This window comes from Odocoileus virginianus, chromosome 20, assembly GCF_023699985.2.
Source record: "Odocoileus virginianus isolate 20LAN1187 ecotype Illinois chromosome 20, Ovbor_1.2, whole genome shotgun sequence".
Lineage (NCBI taxonomy): Eukaryota > Metazoa > Chordata > Mammalia > Artiodactyla > Cervidae > Odocoileus > Odocoileus virginianus.
The window spans coordinates 37,140,448-37,159,657 of NC_069693.1; the positions used below are offsets into that span (position 1 = coordinate 37,140,448).

Below are 19,210 nucleotides of genomic sequence, written 5' to 3' on the forward strand. Positions count from 1 at the left end.
GAATGCTTTGAAATGTTTCTTGTAATAGAAATGGAAATAGGATATTTTATTTCTTTAAATGGCAGGCACAGGCTTCAGCTAAAATTCATCCTGTTCTTAAAAGAGGAAATTATATGAAAAACTGATCATAGTATAAAAGCCCAGGCCAGCACCTCTCTGCCAGCGATCATAATAAATATCTTTCAGCAGAAAAAAAGTTGAAGATCCAGCTACATTAAGGAAGAATCTATTAACAGAATAATTGTATACTGAGGATCCCTTTAAGAAAAGCTTCCAAAATTCCATTATCTTAACTGTCACTCGCCACTTTGAGTTGTCTCAGCGCTGTGTGTTTTCATGAATTACCAGAGCTGTTTGTTTTTTCCTTTATCAGTCATCACCCTGTCAGCCGGGCCATTCATAACAACTTTTGGCAGCTCATCAGGAGAGTTCAGAGCTTGAATAGGACCCTATCAACTCTCACACCTCATTGTGTGAAACTGTTTACCAGCATTGCCTTTTTCTGTAAATATTACAAGCAGAGCCCTGAAAAGTGGAGATGCGTGAAAACAAAATGGACAAATCTTGTAGCAGTTGGTGGAGATGGCAGATGGGGGTGGGGTGGGGGAAGTGACTGAGAATTTACAAGTACTCATGTTTCCTTTATTGGGCTGAATCCTACCTAGTCACTGGGCTTGAATTCTTGTGTATGCTGGTTAATTAGACGATATTTAATTTGACTTCACATTGGTGTCAGTTTGGTGAAAGTGAGGCTCTGTAATTAGGGAGTACAGACCGGGCTTCTGTCACAGTTCTGCTCACTTCCTCTAATTTAATGCCCCCGTTTCCAGTGTATTGTCACCCTGGATGTGTTGAGTTCCCTGCTGTCTTTTCTGCTTGACTGGTAACAAGGTGGCCCACATGAACACCAACAGCAAATGGACTGACTCAAGTCTCCTGGTCTTAACAGCCTTCAGTTCTGCCAGATTCACCCATCAGAAATAATTTCCTCTTGAAAACCAATGTCAGTAAGTCTCTCGATGGAAGCTAATATCACCAACTTGCAAATGGGTATGATTTTTTTGTTATTGTTGTTGTTCTCTATTTTTACTGAAGTTATATATGCACAGATTTTTGAAGGGTCAAGTAGTTCCAGGTTTTGTGATTCAAAAATTAAAAACTTAAGCCTTCTCCCCAGCCTCCCACCCTGCCCACCAGAGGCAACCACTTTCAATTCTTACAGCAGATTATTTAGAAAATAATGTCACAGGGAGAAATAGGTTGTTTTGCTTTACCAGTGTTGGGATGTTACATAAATGAAATCATTGCTGTGACTTGCTTAAGCCTTTACCATGAAGGTGGATTTTCTTTAATTACTTTTTTAAAATCAAGGTATAATTTATATACAATGAATGCACAGATTTTCAATGTACCATTCAATACATTTTCAGTTCAGTTCAGTCACTCATTTGTGTTCAACTCTTTGCGATCCCATGGTCTGCAGCCGCCAGGCCTCCCTGTCCATCACCATATATATTTTAATGAAAGAATATACTGACATAACTGTACATCAAACTGCAGAACATTTTCAATGCCTCCAAAAGTTCCCTTCTAGATCCTTGCAATCAGTCCCCTTCTGTAAAGCAATCGCCTTTCTTATTTCTTTCACTGTAGATTAGATCTACCTGCTCTGGAACTTTCTGTAAGGCATTATATATCTTGCGCTCTTTTGGTCCTGACTTCTTTTGCTCAAAATGACATGTTTGAGATTCATGCAGAAATTCTTTTTAACTAGCAAGTAGTGTTCCATTGTATAAAAATACTACTGTTTGTTTATCAATTTTATCTATTGATGCTCATTTGTTTCCACTTTGGGGATGTTTTTATTATTGATTTATGGAAGTTTTATACATTCGAGACAACAAGCTCTTTGTCAGAAATTGACTTTGCAAATCTCTCTCCCAGTCTGTATTTTATCTTTTCATATTCTCAATGGTATTACTTGATGAGAAATTTTAAATTTTGGTTATGTCCATCTTATGATTTTTTTTTATGATTTGTGCTTTTTGTATCTTATCAAAGAGCTCTTTGCCAACCATGAGATCATGCAAATACTCTTCTATGTTTTCTTTTAGAAAACACTGAAGCTTTCTAGTTTCAGATTTTACATGAAGGATTCCTTTCCTATCTAAATATAATTTTTGTGTATGGCGTGATGTAGAGGTCGAGGTTCTTTTTGTTTTAAATATGAGTATATAATTGATCTAGCATCATTTGTTGTGAAAACTTTCCTTTCCACATGCGTGTGTGTGTGTGTATTTTAGGACTTTATTCGGCTTCACTGACTTTTTTATCTTCCTTATGTAAGTAACAGCATCTTAATTATTGTAGTTTTCAGCACAATTTAAAAGTACAAGTTTTCAAAATTTGTTTTTCTTTCTCAGGTTATTTTTACTATTTTTTTAGCTTTTGCATTTTCATGTACATATATAATCAACTTGTTAATTTCTACTACAAGCCTCATGGAATTTTGATTGGGACTGCACTGAATTTATAGATCAATTAGGGATGAACTGAAACTTTAGCAGTATTGATTTTTCCCATCCTTAAACATGTTATATGATTTAAGTTTTTATTTAATAACTTTCTACAGTATGTAGCAGTTTTAAGAATATAAGTCTTATCTATATTTTCTTAACTTTGGGTATTTTATGCCTTTCCTACAAATGTAAATGAATTGCTTTTTAATTTCATTTTCTAATAATTTGCTGGTAACTTTTGAAATATAAATTTTGTATATTGACCTTAATTCTTGTGACTAAATTCACTTTTCAGTTCTAGTTGTTTTGGGGGGGGGGTAGATTCCTTAGAGTGTTTTCTATATACAATCATGTCAACTGCAAAAGAAAAGACTTTTGCTTCTTTTTAATTTTTATGCTTTTATTTTTTTCTTACATTGTTGTGCTAGATAGGGATTCCAGTATATTGTTGAATAGATGTGGAGACATTGGGTATCTTGTTCCTGAACTAAGAAGCATTCACTATTTCACCACTAACTATGACATTAACTGTTGTTTCTTCATATATGCCCATTATCAAGTTGATGAAATTCCTTTCTTTTCCTAGAGTTCTGAGTTTCTTTTCATGAATGAGTATGCCATTTTGTCAAAAATGTTTTTGCATCAATTGAGATTTTTCTTCTCTTTGATTCTGTTAATGTGATGAATTACAACTATTGATTTCATAATGTAAAACCAACCTTTAATCCCGGCATAAGCTCCATTTATTAATAACATTTGTTCTTTTCATATAACACTGAATTTGATTTGTTAATATTTTATTGAGGACTTTGTATATTTATTCATGTAAGATATTGGTCTATAATTTTCTTTTCTTGTAATGTCTTTGTCAGGTTTTAATAACAGGGTTATGTTGGCCTCATTAAACTACTTGAAAAGCATTTCCTTCTATTTTCTCAAAGAGTTTATATAACACTGGTATTAGTTTTGTCCTTAAACCTTTGATAGAATTTGTGAGTAAAGCCATCTGGACCTGAGGCTTTCTCTGTTGAAAGGTTTTTAATTATGAATTCAATTTTGAAAATGGATATAAAGCTCTTTGAATTTTTCTATTTCTTCTTGTGCTAATTTTGGTAAGATGTGCTTTTTGAGGGATTTGTCCACTTGTTCTAAGTTGTTGAAATTATAGGCGTAAAGTCATTAATGTTTCTGTCTTCTTGGAGAATTGAATCCTTTTTCATCAAGTAATAAGCCTCTCTATCACTGGTAATATTTCTTGTCCAATCTTGTTTTGATATTAATAAAGCTACTTCAGCTTTCTTTTGAGTAGTGTCTGCATGGAATATCTTTTTTCATTCTTTAATCTATTAATGTCTTTATATTTAAAGTGGTATTCTTGTAACCAGCATATAGTTGACTCTTGCTTTTTATCTAATATAACAATCTATCTTTGAATTAGTGTAGCTTACATTTAATATGATTATCAATATGGTTGAATTAAAATATACCATCTAACCAGCTATTTCCTATTTGTTCCATTTTGTCTTTTGTTTCCTTTCATTTTGCCTCCTTTTTAATTAATTGAGCATTTTCTATGATTCAGCTATTTATATTATCAAATTATCATGTACAACTCTTTTTAAAAAATTGAATACGTTAGGGTTTACCATGTACATCTTATCTAATCAGTCTACTTTCACATTATATCCCATTTCATGTCTGCTCTAAGGGTGTTCACTGGAAGGACTGATGCTGAAGCTGAAACTCCAATACTTTGGCCACCTTATGAGAACAGTTGACTCACTGGAAAAGACCCTGATGCTGGGAGGGATTGGGGACAGGAGGAGAAGGGGACGACAGAGGATGAGATGGCTGAATGGCATCACCGACTCGATGGACATGAGTTTTGAGTGAACTCCGGGAGTTGATGATGGACAGGGAGGCCTGGCGTGCTGTGATTCATGGGATGGCAAAGAGTCGGACATGACTGAGTGACTGAACTGAACTGAAATGATAAGAACAATATATCCCCAATTTCTTCTCTCATCTCTTGTTCTGTTTTTGCCACATATATACTCTTACATATGCTATAAATACACAATATTACTCTTTTTGCTTTACGTAGTTATCTTTCAGAGCAACTAAAAGCAACAAAAAATTAAATTTGGACTTTGTTTACCTTTAGTTATTCCATTTCCAGGGCTCTTAATTTCTTTGCAAGGATTCAAATTTCTGTCTGCTATTATATGCTTCTGTCTAAAACACGCTTTAACATTACTTATAACATTGATCTACTGGCAATGAATTTGCTCATATTTGTTTTATGGTTTTGGTTCAGAAAAGTCTTTATTTCCTGTTCCTTTTTGAAAGACATTTTTGCTGGGTATAGGATTCTGACTTGACAGGTTTTTGCTGTTGTTCAGCTACAGAAACCTCATCCCTTGCATAGTTTCTGGAGAAGTCTACTCTAACTCTTTAATTTTCATTCCTCTATATGCTGTGTGTCTTTTTTCCACTGGCTGCCTTCATAATTTCCTTTGTCTCTGGTTTTCAGCAGTTTCTATGTAATATGCATATGGTGTGGGCGTATCTTGGGGAGGGGAGTATTAATTCTGCTAGGTGTTCTTTGAGTTGTTTGGTGTCTGTTATTCATTTTGGAATATTCTTGAGTATTATTTCTCCTTATTTTTTCTTCCTGGGATGCCAATTATACATAAGTTAGATCTTTTGTTATTGTTTCACATCTCTTGGATACTCTGTTGTGTTTTTCCAACCACTCTCTATCCCTTCTGCACTGTTCTGCAATCCATGTCAGAACTGGTATAAACCCAGTTTCCATACATTGAGGGTCTGACTGAAGAAACTTCATTGCTGTTATATCCTCTCTTATTCTACAAATCCCTATGGGTTTATCCCTTTAAAAGATTGTTTTCTGGGACTTCTCTAGTGGTCCAGTGATTAAGAATCCACCTTGCAATGCAGAGGGCTCTGGTTCAAGCCCTGGTGGTGGAACTAAGATCCCACATGCCTTGGAGCAACTAAGCCCACATGTGGCAACTAAGACCCAATGCAGCCCAATAAATAAGATTGTTTTCTGCCATTTTAGTGGTCTTGGGAGGGAGTGAAAGTAGATGCACATGGGCAGTCTGCCATTCTTTACCTGAAGTCAACTGTGAATTTCATTATTTAAGTTAAACTTAGTGGTGGTAAGGAACTATATTTCCTATTATCTTTGAAGTAAGTCAATCTGTTATATCATCTTTCTCATTTTAAATCACTTTTGCAGTCTCAAAAATATGAGAAAAGAATCACAAATGATAGCTAACATCTATTACACATTTACCATATGCTAGTGTTATAAATGCTATTAATGAAATTTTATTCTCATAACAGGTTTATAATATAGACGATCTGTTTTTTGTTTTGGTTTTTTTTTTTTTTCATTTTTACAGGTGAAGATAAACTGAGGCACAGAAGATTATGTAATTTTCCCCAAAATTCATAAATAGAAAATGACAGAACTTGGCTTCTTAACCACTATATTCTAACTGCTTCCAACAGATGGGAAGATGGTGGCTTTTAGGTACTATCTCTGTTTTTGTTCTCTGCAATCCTTCATGTATTACTGTTAACTTTCCAAGAATCTTAATCTATTAATCAGCAAGTACATATTCAGTGCCTGTTATGTGCCCAGAATTGTTCTGCCCACTGTATAATGGTATAAAGAAATACAGCCAGGCCATTTCCTTCAGGGAGTTTACATCTCTCCAAGAGAAGGCCCCTACAAATCTGAAAATAAGCTTAATGTACAAAGTGGAACCATCATTCAGAAAAATGAAAGCTTGATTTGATCTGGGTACTCAGAAACCATGAAAAACTCATTAAAAACCCTGATGGTTATTTAAGAGTTTACTTAGCTTCTGGCTTACCTGTGCTGCCTTTCATCTCTTCCCTTACCTCTTTTTTTTTTTTTTTGCAGCTTAATTTTAGCTATTGTACTGTTCATAAATATTTCTTCCACAGAGCAAATTTTAAAAAATCATTTATTTATTTGGCTGCGTTGGTCTTAGTTGCAGCACAGGGAGCCTTTGTGGCAGCACGTGTGGTTCTCTCGTTGCTACACACACGCTGCAGTGTGTGGGCTCAGTAGCTGTGGCATGAGGCTTAGATACCCCACACCACATGGGATCTTATTTCCCTGACTAGGGATCGAACCCACGTCCCCTGCATTGGAAGGTGGATTCTTAATCGCTGGACAACCAGGGAAGCCCCCACAGAACAAACTAAAAGGATTGTTTATAAGCTCAAAACATCTTTGTGAAAGTTTAAAGTGGGAAGAGTCTCAAATTCTTGGTCATAGTGATATATGGAGATATATATATATACACACACACATATATATAAAGCTTTATAGATACATACACTTTTATCTCAACTACCTTCTTTCCTTGTCAAGTTACATAACTAGGAATGAACATGTGTTAACATCAGGCATTCTCTGTTATTTCTGGAATGGCAGTGAGTAAACAAAGGATTCATAGATGTAATATTGTCTTTAGGTTGGCTAGCAGAGTAACTGCCTCCCAATAAAACCTAGCAAATTTTTATTGTTTCATGGATTGAATACATGAAATTAAAGAAATCCTAGGATGACTCTTTTTATAGATGATGAAGAAAATCCTCATGAGTTTGTATTATAATTTGAAGGGATTTTCCTAATGCAATGCATGTCAACACACCTTAGAGAAAAAGTTGTCATTGACCTATTATCCTTACACCAAATCTCTTTCAGGATTAAGGGATAGGATTCATTCACAGTGTCAGACCACTCCCTCCCCAGTGCAATACCTAGCAGACATTAGGTATTTGTGGGTTGGAAATATTTGTTAGGTGAGAAAATGAATCATTTGACAGTCTCTAGTTTGATGCTGAAGAAGTCTAAGTGCTCAATAACCACTTCTCCCAGTGGTAGGTTCTACACAAAACTAGCAATAACAACAGAACTGTGTGTTAGGAGAAACTTGATAATGTAGCAGTCAGACCGTGTACTTTGAAGCCAAGCAGACTAGAGTCTAGTCCTATCTCTGCCACTTAGGAGCTAGCATGTGACCCTCAGGAAGGTTACTTAACCTCTTCAAGTCTCAACTTCCCAATCTTTCAACTGGGAGCAGTAAGAGTATTCCATATGCTTGTTGTGAGGATTAAAAAAGATACTCTGCCCTGTGACCCACTACAGTAAGCGCTCAACACATGGTAAATAAAGTTATTATTCTACAAGAATTTTAGGAGTTGAGGCTGTGGCCATTTGGATCTGTAAAGGATCTTGACAACAGTGGGAAAATCTAAAACAGAGGAGCTTATATACTTCCTGTGTTTCTCTTGTCTTGCTTTAGGAATTTTGAGTGATGTATGTTTGGTAGTATGAGTATGTGAAAGGACACAGAGGTGCAGTGGGACAGGATCTAGAAATTCTTTCCACCTTTAGAGAAATGCCCTCTACCAAGGATTTATGCTAACAGGGCCCACAGGCCCACCCTATCAGCTGAGGATGAAAACAGCCAGAGACAATGGGATATGACGCAGTAATGAGTTCTCATTTGTCAGGCGTCTACTTGCCGATACGGTCTAAGGATATGGTGTTCAATAATTTCTAGAAATTGGTAATAATGATACCATTTACACGGCAGCTCCTCTGGCAGTTTTCAAAGTGCTTTCACATACACTTTCTGTTTAATTTCCACCACAGTGCTGTGAGGAACCTGAAATAAATATTATCATTCCCATTTTATAGATGAGTAAATATATTCTGAAAAATGAAATGACCACGTCCAAGGTCACACAGCTGCTCAGTAATCAACCTCAGATTTAAACCTGAGTTCTCACTCTGGGGTCATTAATTTTTTTTCTCCACGAAATTAAACAGCTTGTTTATTCTACATAACTCATGTAGTATTTTGAATATTAAGTGTGCTTGCACCCATGCTCCCTGGTTTAGTCGGTAAAGAATCTGCTGCAATGCAGAAGACCTGGGTTCAGTCTTTGGGTTGGGAAGATCCCCTGGAGAAGGAAATGGCAACCCACTCCAGTATTCTTGTCTGGGAAATCCTATGAGCAGAGGAGCCTGGTGAACTACAGTCAATGGGGGTTGCAAGAGTTGAACACGACAGAGCAACTAAATCACCACCACGTACCCCTGCTAGACCTTTAAGGATTTGTGTTCATAAGGTCATTTAGTAATAAGAATCTGCCTGCAATATAGGGACGCAGGAGACATGAGTTCACTCCCTAGGTCGGGAAGATCCCCTGGAGGAGGAAATGGCAATCCACCCCAGTATTCTTGCCTAGAGAATCCCATAGACAGAGAAGCCTGGCAGGCTACAGGCCATGGGGTCACAGAGTCGGACACGGCTGAGAGACTGAGCACACACATATGGAAGAGCAGCTCACCTTCTGTGTCTTTTTTGTCCTACAGAGAACAAAATTTGTCATCTGGATACACCCAGTGTTTAATGATGTCAATAAGGAAACAGTCCACCCTTTGGTTAAAAGACTCTTGAGTCTGCAAGGACCACTGGTTGTCCAGAGGGGACCATGTTTATTCTGGTGAAACACAAGGGCATGGTCATTTTGATCAGTCACTCTACAGAGGGCCCAAAGCTGTGAAACAGAGTGAACTCAGGACAGACAGCCGGAATCCTGGGAGTGTAACCTCAGCGACAGATGAGGTAGTGATGGATGACTCCTGGTTATAGTCTTTTCCTTTTCGCTCTCTCAATTTATATTCTGAGTTGTTACCTAGAATAAATCCTACAGCTTCTAATTAATGCACTCATTGTCTTTGTTTTGAATGGGAAAGGGAAAAAATATGTTCATACCCCTGCTGGCAGCGTATGAAGTATGCCTAAAGTGGAATATCTTTCTCCATCGTGAATAACATTAATCTCTGTAGTCCTCCAAAGTAACTAATTGCCACAGAGTTGAATTTCTATTTGTATGGATGGGTGGTATCCTTTATGAGTTTCCAGGTGACAATTTGTTGCAGGAAAGATTCTCTCCAGAAACCCTTCTTAAGATTATCATCAAATTCCTTAATCAAGAAGGAGAAGTCAAACCGGTTAGGCTAGATGCACAGACAACCAGTTGGCAACAAACTGAGCTCATCAGTCCTGGATTCTTAACTGTCAGAGAGGATGGGTGGATAAAGCTACAGCGGGCTTGTTGTCCATTACAAGTCTCCCAAAGGGAGGGGAGCAGCCACGCCACAGTTTCTTCTATCCTGAGCCTGTCTTGTGTTGTTCTAAGTGTGTGAGTATGAGCTGCCTGCACACACCCATGCCCTCTGAGGAGATGATGATGGAAATGGTGAACCTGAAGATGCCATGGCCACTGCATCCTGTTCTCAACAGAACCTCCTTTTGTTCCAACAATAACAATTTTCAATAAGAAGAATCATTACATTTTATACATTTCTGTATAAGGGCTTGGAGAGATACCTTACCTTGTTTGAGGTCACGCAATTATTAAATGGCAATGTAGGAATTTGAGCCTGGGTCTGTCTGCCCCCAACTCAAGGCTTTTGAGCATCACTCTTATTGTCTCTACTGGGATAATGGCTTCCTTGTGGTAACTGTTAGAAGCTGGAAAATGTGGGCCTGAGGGAACTTTTCAATATGAAATGCTAACTCTTTGCCTACCAAGATTCTTATTTTTAAAAACCCAGAGGAAGTTCATATTAATAGATTTATTTAACATTTATGTACAATATTTACATTTACAAAATGCTTTGCAGTGTAACAGAATGGGCAGAAATTTTTATTGCGGCATATAATTGTCTTTTCTTTCATATTCATTTATTCCTTTGATTTATTTGAAATGTTCTCCACTTGGTCTTCTGAGATCATGTACAATGGTAACAAATTTAAAATAAGATTAATAAAAGATTATTTTGTATCACTCCTAGGGAAAACCGAGCAGGGCCATGCCATTCTCTGTTCTTGATAAATGTTATGCAAAAGCGCATAATATCGTCCCCAGCACACTGCCTGTAACACCAGCTGTGCTTGTTCATGGTGCTTTGAAACTGTATTTGGCTCCTATTCCTCATTTATTTTGTGGAGTTCGTTTTCTGCCCTTCAGCTAGTTGGGGCGCTCCATATTTGGGATGATAAGCTGCTGTTTGTCATCTGAAGAGGCTGCACTGTGGCCTTTCTTCACTGATCACCAAGGTAGAAACCTCTGCAGACTTTTCTTGATGATGATTCCCTCTGCCTGGAAAGCCTTCTTCCCCAGATGGTCCCATAACTACTACCTTCTCTTCACGTGGGCCTGAGATCAAATGGCACCTTCTCCAAGAGGCCCTGCCTTGACCCCAGGTCCCAAAGAAACTCCACCATCAGTGTATCGTGGCAGTCTCTTTTATTTTCTCTTTTAGCATGTAAGATTCTTAAGTAAAAACCCTAGAATTGGACTTCTCTGGTAGTCCAAGAATGGTTAAGAATCTTCCTGCCCATGCAGGGGAACATTTCGATTCCTGGTCCAGGAAGATGCCACATGCTGCGGAGAAATGAAGCCTGTGCGCCACAACTACTGAACCAGTGCTCCAGAGCCTGGGAGTTGCAACTATTGAAGCCCTCACGCCCTACAGCGGGTGCTCGGCAACAAGAGAAGCCACTGCAATGAGAAGCCTGCACACACAATGGCGAATAGCCCAACACACCACAACTAGAGAAAGCCCGTGAGCAGCAATGAGGACCCAGCACAGCTGAAAATAAATAAATAAATAATTTTGAACCCCCAGAATTCCACTGTTTGATAAGAATAAATGTATATAATAGTTATTGATAAGTTAATATTTTGTCATTTTTAAGTTGCTAAGGAATCTCTTTAATATAAAGTACTCTGAAGGCTTACAACACATTGCTTATCTTTTTAGAGTCAGACCATCACTTTGGAGGGCATACAAATATATGGCTAGGGGAAAATGTCTGTATTTGGTTACCTTACAGGTTCTAAATCTAAATAACTTCAGTGCATGATCAGAAGATTAAAATTTTACTCTCAAAAAGTTTTTCTCATCCTTGTATATGTGTGTGTGTGAATATTAATTTTTTTTTCTTTAAGAATTGCAGGTAGGGTGCCTAACTAAACTGTGGTTTAGAAAGACAAGTGTGGAGGTCTGCCCTGGGAAGGGAGGGTTGGGGGACAGACAAGATTGGGTAAGTGATTCTTGACCCTGGCTGTACGTTATTAACTGGTCCTATCAATCAGGACCAGTAAAAAATCAGACCTTGGAGGGTAAGCCCAGGCACTAGTGATTTTTTTTTTGTCTTTATTGAATTTGTTATAATAATGCTTCTACTTTATGTTTTGTTTTTTGGCCCAAGGCATGTGAAATCTCAGCTCCCTGACTAGGGACCAAACCTGCACCCCTGCTTTGGATCACAGATTCTTAACCGCTGGACTGCCAGGGAAGTCCCGGGCACTGGTGTTTTTTAAACTGTGCCAGGTGATCTGATCTGCAGCCAGGAATGAGAACCCTGGATTAGCAGGCTGCTATAGTCCATTCTTGAGAAAAGTGAGTGACCAGGGTAGCCGTTGTCAGCCCTGCCTCTCCCACGCCTGCCAGGTAGAGGCACTTGATTCTCATCCAGCTCTGACCAAACCTGGAAAGAACTTAGGCTCCCCCTCTTACCTGTGGGCTGTTTCTGAAACTGGTCTTGCTGTCTTCAACAATGTCCAGTGAGCCTGGTGGTGCCATCAGGGCTCTCCACTCTTTTCCCTGTTTCGATTTCCTTTTTTTTTTTTTTTTTTTTTAAAGCTGTGGGGATTGTGGAGTCTTAGATCTTGGTTCCCCCACCAGGGATTAAACCTGGGCCCTCCACAATGAAAGCACAGAGTCCTAACCACTGGGCCACCAGGGAATTCCCCTTTTTTGATTTCCTGTTTGGTCTCTAGCTGTTCCCCTGGACCCTCAGCCCAAACCTCCGCCGACTCCTGTTTCTGGCTACTCTTTGCTTAGCTACTGCTGACTTCCGATTCATGGTGGCCTTATACCCCACGTCCAGGCTGCCAGCTGGGGCCTGGCTTCAAAGAGATGAACTACCCAGAACCACAGCGGAGGCTCCCTCCTGATTCATTCTAGCCTGGCAAACTCTGCTGCTGCCAAATCCCCCAACAGGGCAATCTCCTTGAACATGGCCCCTCAACATGGCCTTCAAATTCTTGGAGAAATAAACCCCATTCCCTGAGCAGGAGGCTGTGTAAAGCCATGTGCAAGGGGCTGGGACACAGGGAGGGGTGAAAAATGCAGGCCATTAATGAAGTCAGCCAACCACAGATGGAAAGCAAATAAGGGAGATATCGATTGAGCATTTCTAGGAAAGAAGCAAAAATTGTGTGAACATCAGCTCTATGGGGAGTTTGATTCCATCTGAGCTGAAAAGAAGGTGACAAAATGACAATTGTGATCACGTTGCCATGAAGCATCCAAAAGTTTGGCAACTCGGGTGTGAGTTGAGAAAGGTGTATGAATTATTTAGACAAGTTAACAATGGCAACTTCAGAGTGCTGCCCACAAGCAGGAACCAGGGGACAGAATGGGCTCAGATGAGATCTTGGCAAAGACTGGGGGGCCTGCGATGCAAAGCTGCCTCCTCCCAGGAAAGGAATGGGGTAGTCAGGTCTTCAGCAATGACAGTGGGGTTCTTGGGAGCCTCTGCGGACTTGGTTGTATGAAGCATGCTCAGTTCATCTTTTTGTTTCCGGTGTAGGGGCCTCAACTCTCTGATTCTCCTCTCCTTAATGCACGCACTCAGGCAGATTGTACCTCCCTGCCCCTTTGAGACCTGAGAGGAAGGGTCATACGTCGCTTCCTTGTGGAGCCATGAAGAGCCACCACTGTATTTTTGATGTTATTGTTCTCTTTTCCTCTGATGATGAATTGTCAGCCTTGTGTTCAGATGGTGGCATCGAAAAATGGTAGAATCTTTGAGTCCCTGTGTGACTAAATTAAGCACAGCCACCTGCTGACCCACAGTGGACAGACAGCATGAAAGAGACATCAGTCTTCACTGTGTTAACCACAGAGCATTGGGGGTTGTTATTACTGCAGCAGAACCTAGCCTATCCTGACTACTGCAAAGGTTTTCCCCATGAAGGTGCCCCTGTTAACTCCCTAGAACTTTTACTCATCTCCAGTGTGGTAAAGTAGAAGGAGAGGGAAAAGGTTTCTGCCATTACTTTTCTGTGCTCATCTATGGCGGGTGCAGTCAGGGGATGGAGAATGGAAGGGCAATAATATTTGCTGATTTCCTGCTCTATACCAGACGCCTTGCTGGATGCTGTGCGTGCAGTCAGTCTTCAGAACAGTGTGGCTAGAGGATTTTTATTTTTATATTATTGATAAGGAAGAAGAGCTCCAAAGAGATTAAATTACTTGTTTAAAAATCACCTAACTATGGGGTCAGTACAGTGGTTAGGACTTTGCACTTCCACTGTGGGGGGGGATGGGTTCGATTCCCTGATCAGGGAACTAAGATCTCCCATTCCATGTGGTCAATAAAATAAAATAAAAAATTTTCAGATAAAAAAAATTTTTTAAATCACCTACTAGGAACTGACAGAGTCAGGATAAGAACCCAAGTCCATCTGACTATAAAACCTATGTTCTTTTCCTGTACTATAAGCATACAAGTAATGGGCTTTAACCCTTGATAGTGTTTATCTAACATTATCTCTTTGGTTTAGTTAGATCAATCTACTATTCCAAGCTATTAATTCTTAGAATTATTTTCTTCTTTCATTTCACTCAGATTTTCACTGATCTTTGACACCCAAGGTGCTACAAATCTGCATGTTTGTTTAACTTAAACCAAATGCGCTCTGGTTTGTTTTAAGTTGGAATATCATCACCAGGATGTCTGGAAATTCCTCCACTGTGGCTCCAAGTTTTAGAAACTATGAGGTTTGCCCTTCTGGCAAGGCTCTTGGAGGAGGAAAATAGAATGAGATGGGATGTGGAAGGAGAAGGTTTATTTGTGAAGAGGAGAGCACGAAGGCTGTAGTCAATGAACAGAGGCCCTTAGTACATGGGATCTTTACAGCTGCCTCTCTATGACCCTTAAAAATCTGAGATCCAGCTACTTGAGGAGAGCCCCTGTGACTCCCACTGCGGGTGTGCATGCTGTTGCTAATCACGTCTGACTCTGTGCGACCCTATGGACTGCAGCCCGCCAGGCTCCTCTGTCCATGGGATTCTCCAGGAAAGAATACTGGAGTGGGTTGCTTTTCCTTCTCCAGGGGATCTTCCCAGCCCAGGGACAGAACCTGTGGCTCCTGCATTGGCAGGCAGATTCTTTACCACTGAGCCACCTGGGGGGCCTGTGACTCCCACTGGCCTTCACCGAAATGAGGTGAAATCTTGATGCAAACCCATGACCCACCCTCGATGCACACGTGAGATGATTCCCTTGGCTTTCAGGGCACAGCCATGCCGTCCCATTCAGAGGTCAGCAGAGGGCATGCCTCGGCCTGCGTTCTCCGACTCACGACATGACTTCTGGATGGAGAGCTAGGATTTTTCTCAAGTGTAACAATATTAATTATCAACTCACTTTAACACACGTATGATGTATGTGTGCATTTATTTCACAGGAATGGTATAAAGATTAAATACTTAATGAATCCATTTTTCATATCAAGGATATATTTGCCCTCCGCCTAACGATATCTCTCCCTTCTGTTTCTCATGAGAAATATAGCTATCTTTATTATGTAATCAGTAATATATCATTCCTTCTAAGCAGGATCTAATTTTAGCAACATGATGAATGGCCGGGGAATGCATTCCACTGCCCTCTGCAGAAAGGAATATATATCAGACCTGCTCAGGTGTATGTCACTTCTTTATATTGGTAGATTTCAAGCTCCCCAAGTGGCAGCCTGGGTTTTTCTGGCTGACAGCCCCAAGTTCTCGGTTTTGGCCGTGCAGAAAGCATTAGGAAACAGCCATGTGTGAACAATGACCCGGCATGCTTGCTCAGCCAATGAGATATGCATCTCTCCTGCACCTGGAATTATTGCACCAGCTAGAAAATGACCAACTTGGGCTTTTCTTTAATTTATTTATGGGAAGGATCTGTGTGTATGGGACCATCCTCAACTTCCAACCACCACCTCCCATTTTTCCCTCTTTTGCCTTTAAGCAGTGAAATTTCTTTTAGGAATCATTCCAGTTTGACTAGCAGCATGAGAAATTAGTCAATTTTTCCTGAGCTTTCGAAAAGAAAATGATCATTTTCTTTCATGCTGCCTGTAAGTTTTATAGCTGCTTCTGTCCATTCATAGCACCTTACAACTCGATAGATAACGTATTAATTTTGAAGTTATTTTGAATTCATTTTTTGATCTGTAGGAAAATCAAAGCAGTACCTTATCTACATTTCAGATGTGAAAACTGAGGTGCAGAGAGAGTTAATGATCAAAACCTCCATATTAATGATTGCCTATGTTTAATTAAAAACTTTTTTTGGTCACACCCCACAGGGATCGAACTCAGACCCCCTCTATTGGTAGGTGGAGTCTTAACCACTTGACCACCGGTAAAGTCCCTTAATTTTTAATGACCTCTATATAAGATGGAAGATAATAGTTATAGGTGTTTGCTTTTGCAACAACTGTATAGGTGAAAATAAGAAATTTTTTGTGCAACTACTATATTTGCTGATTCTAAGATATACTTTTCTCTCATACTTGTGCTCCCCAAACGGGGATATAGTTGATAATTAATGAAGTATCATAATCTAATTGGTACTGTTTTTTTCTTTCTTAGTGGTTGCAGCAGATTGGCACTTAAAATATCTCAAATCTTCACCCCTCTCTGAGTCCACATGCTTTGCAAAGATGTCACTTTGTAACTCCTGCAATCAGCCAAATCTATTCCTCCAAGCCTGGAAAATGGGTTCAGTTCAGTTCAGTCACTCAGTCGTGTTTGACTCTGTAACCCATGAACTGCAGCATGCCAGGCTTCCCTGTCCATCACCAACTCCCAGAGCTTGCTCAAACTCATGTCCATCGAGTCAGTGATGCCATCCAACCATCTTATCCTATGTCATTCCCTTCTCCTTTTGCCTTCAATCTTTCCCAGCACCAGGGTCTTTTCCAATGAGTCAGTTCTTTGCATAAGGTGGTCAAAGTATTGGGGTTTCAGCTTCAACATCAGTCCTTCCAATGAATATTCAGGACTGATTTCCTTTAGGGTTGACTGCTTTGATCTCCTTGCAGTCCAAGGGACTCTCAAGAGTCTTCTCCAACACCACAGTTCAAAAGCATAAGTTCTTTGGCACTCAGCTTTCTTTATAGTCCAACTCTCACATACATACATGACCACTGGAAAAACCATAGCCTTGACTAGACAGACCTTTGTTGGTAAAATAATGTCTCTGATTTTTAATATGGTGTCTAGGTTGGTCATAACTTTTCTTCCAAGGAGTAAGCATCTTTTAATTTCATGGCTGCAATCACTATCTGCAGTGATTTTGGAGCCCAGAAAAATAAAGTCAGTCACTGTTTCCACTGTTTCCCCATCTATTTGCCATGAAGTGATGGGAGCAGATGCCATGATCTTAATTTTCTGAATATTGAGTTTTAAGCCAACTTTTTCACTCTCCTCTTTCACGTTCATCAAGAGGCTCTTTAGTTCTTCTTCACTTTCTGCCATAAGGGTGGTGTCATCTGCATATCTGAGGTTATTGGTATTTCTCCTGACAATCTTGATTCCAGCTTGTGCTTCATCCAGCCCAGCGTTTCGCATGATGTACTCTGCATAGAAGTTAAATAAGCAGGGTGACAATATACAGCCTTGACATACTCCTTTCCCAATTTGGAACCAGTCTGTTGTTCCATGTCCAGTTCTAACTGTTGCTTCTTGACCTGCAAATAGATTTCTCAGAAGGCAGATAAGGTGGTCTGGTATTCTCATCTTTTTAAGAATTTTCCAGTTTTTTGTGATCTACACAGTCAAAGGCTTTGGCGTAATCAATAAAGCAGAAATAGATGTTTTTCTGAAATTCTCTTGCTTTTTCAATGATCCAACGGATGTTGCCAATTTGATCTCTGGTTCCTCTGCCTTTTCTAAATTGAGTTTGAACATCTGGAAGTTCATGGATCGTGTACTGTTGAAGCCTGGCTTGGAGAATTTTGAGCATTACTTTGCTAGCATGTGAGATGAGTGCAATTGTGTGGCAGTTTGAACATTCTTTGGCATTGCCTGTCTTTGGGATTAGAATGAAAACTGACTGGAAAATGGGTGGGCCTTACCTTTATTTGTTCCTGAAGAGGGCGTTTTTGGGGTTCACCCATTTCCCTTGTCCCACAGGGCCTCGGCCTGCCTGACTGGCATAGGCACCAGCATTCTTTGCTTAAATCTCTTTGCCTGCTCTAATGGTTTAAACTAAGTTCAGTCTTTGACAAGTCTTCCTATACCCCCTTGAAGGTGGGCCAGGCTTCAAGACTCGTTTCTCTTAAATGGAAGGTGGTGGAGATCAAGTGACTTTCAAGGGGAGGTTATAAAAGCACCATGGCTTTGCCCTCTCAGATCACTCACTTTGCACTAAACCCTATACCGTGTCCTGAGGGCATTCAAAGGGTCAAAGGAGTAGAGGCTAAAAGCCAGCCCTGATAGGCCAGCCATGTGAGAGGATCATTGTGGAGGCAGAAGTCCAGCCACAGATATTGAAATTCTTGCCGATTCTCTAAATTTCTTAAACTGCAACCTCACGAGAAAGCCCAAACCAGAACCAACCAGCTAAGCTATTCCAAAATCCATGACCCTAAAAAAAAGACTTTAAAATAAATAAAAACAAAATCATTTCAAGATATGGAAAAAGGAATAGTAGTCACAAACCAAGAATAAAACTATTTGAAAATAAGCAGATTTGGAAAAGAAATTCTAAAAAGGAAAAAATATACTAATTGAAATGAAAATCTGATAGACCAGTTAGACTGTAAGGCAGAGATGGCTGCTGAGAGGTGAAGTGAATTGGAAGACACATTACTGGAAATTATGCAGAATATAACATACAAGATAAAGAAATGAAAAATAAGAAAATTGATCAAATGATAAGGTCCTACCTATGTCTATTAAGAGTTCCAAGTGGAAAAAAAAGAAAGTTAGAAGCAAATAAACAGTGGTCAATAATTTCCATTATCTAAGACAGGAGTCTTTAAAGAAGCACACCAGTTCTTATGCAGTATAATTAAAAACAAACCCATTCTTAAATACAGAAGTTCAACTGCAAAGTATCAACCTTAAAAATTACCAGAGAGAAAAAATAAATTACCTAGAAATGAATGACAATTAGACTGGGGGCATAATATTCAAAGCAAGAATAACTAGCAGAACACAGCTGTTGTGTTATAAATGTAGTTACAAATGCACAGGAATAATGTGTTTAAATTACTGACAGAAAAACTATCTTTCCAGAGTGAAAGTTGAATAAAGTAAATTCCAGATACAAATGACTATTTTGGCCAGCAGTATTTGGCATGTTGTACATGAATATTTACTTTGGCCAGGAAGTAAATTACCTTGAAAAGAAGTGGGATGCAGGAAATATTTTTTAAATGGATAAGTATCTAAACAAACACTTCACAGTACAAAATGAAATGGCTACTTTATGACTGCTTAAAAATAAGTGAAAATAAATTTCTAAGTA

General features: G+C 39.3%; 1 long non-coding RNA gene across 1 annotated transcript; it reads left to right on the top strand.

Moving 5' to 3' along the window:
- Nucleotides 1-272: 272 nt before the first annotated feature.
- Nucleotides 273-11,562, top strand: LOC110151844 (uncharacterized). The gene is made up of 4 exons (XR_002318181.2): nt 273-504; nt 831-1,050; nt 5,951-6,081; nt 8,971-11,562. It is a non-coding gene; the product is annotated as an uncharacterized lncRNA (long non-coding RNA).
- The last annotated feature ends 7,648 nt before the right edge of the window (nt 11,563-19,210 follow it).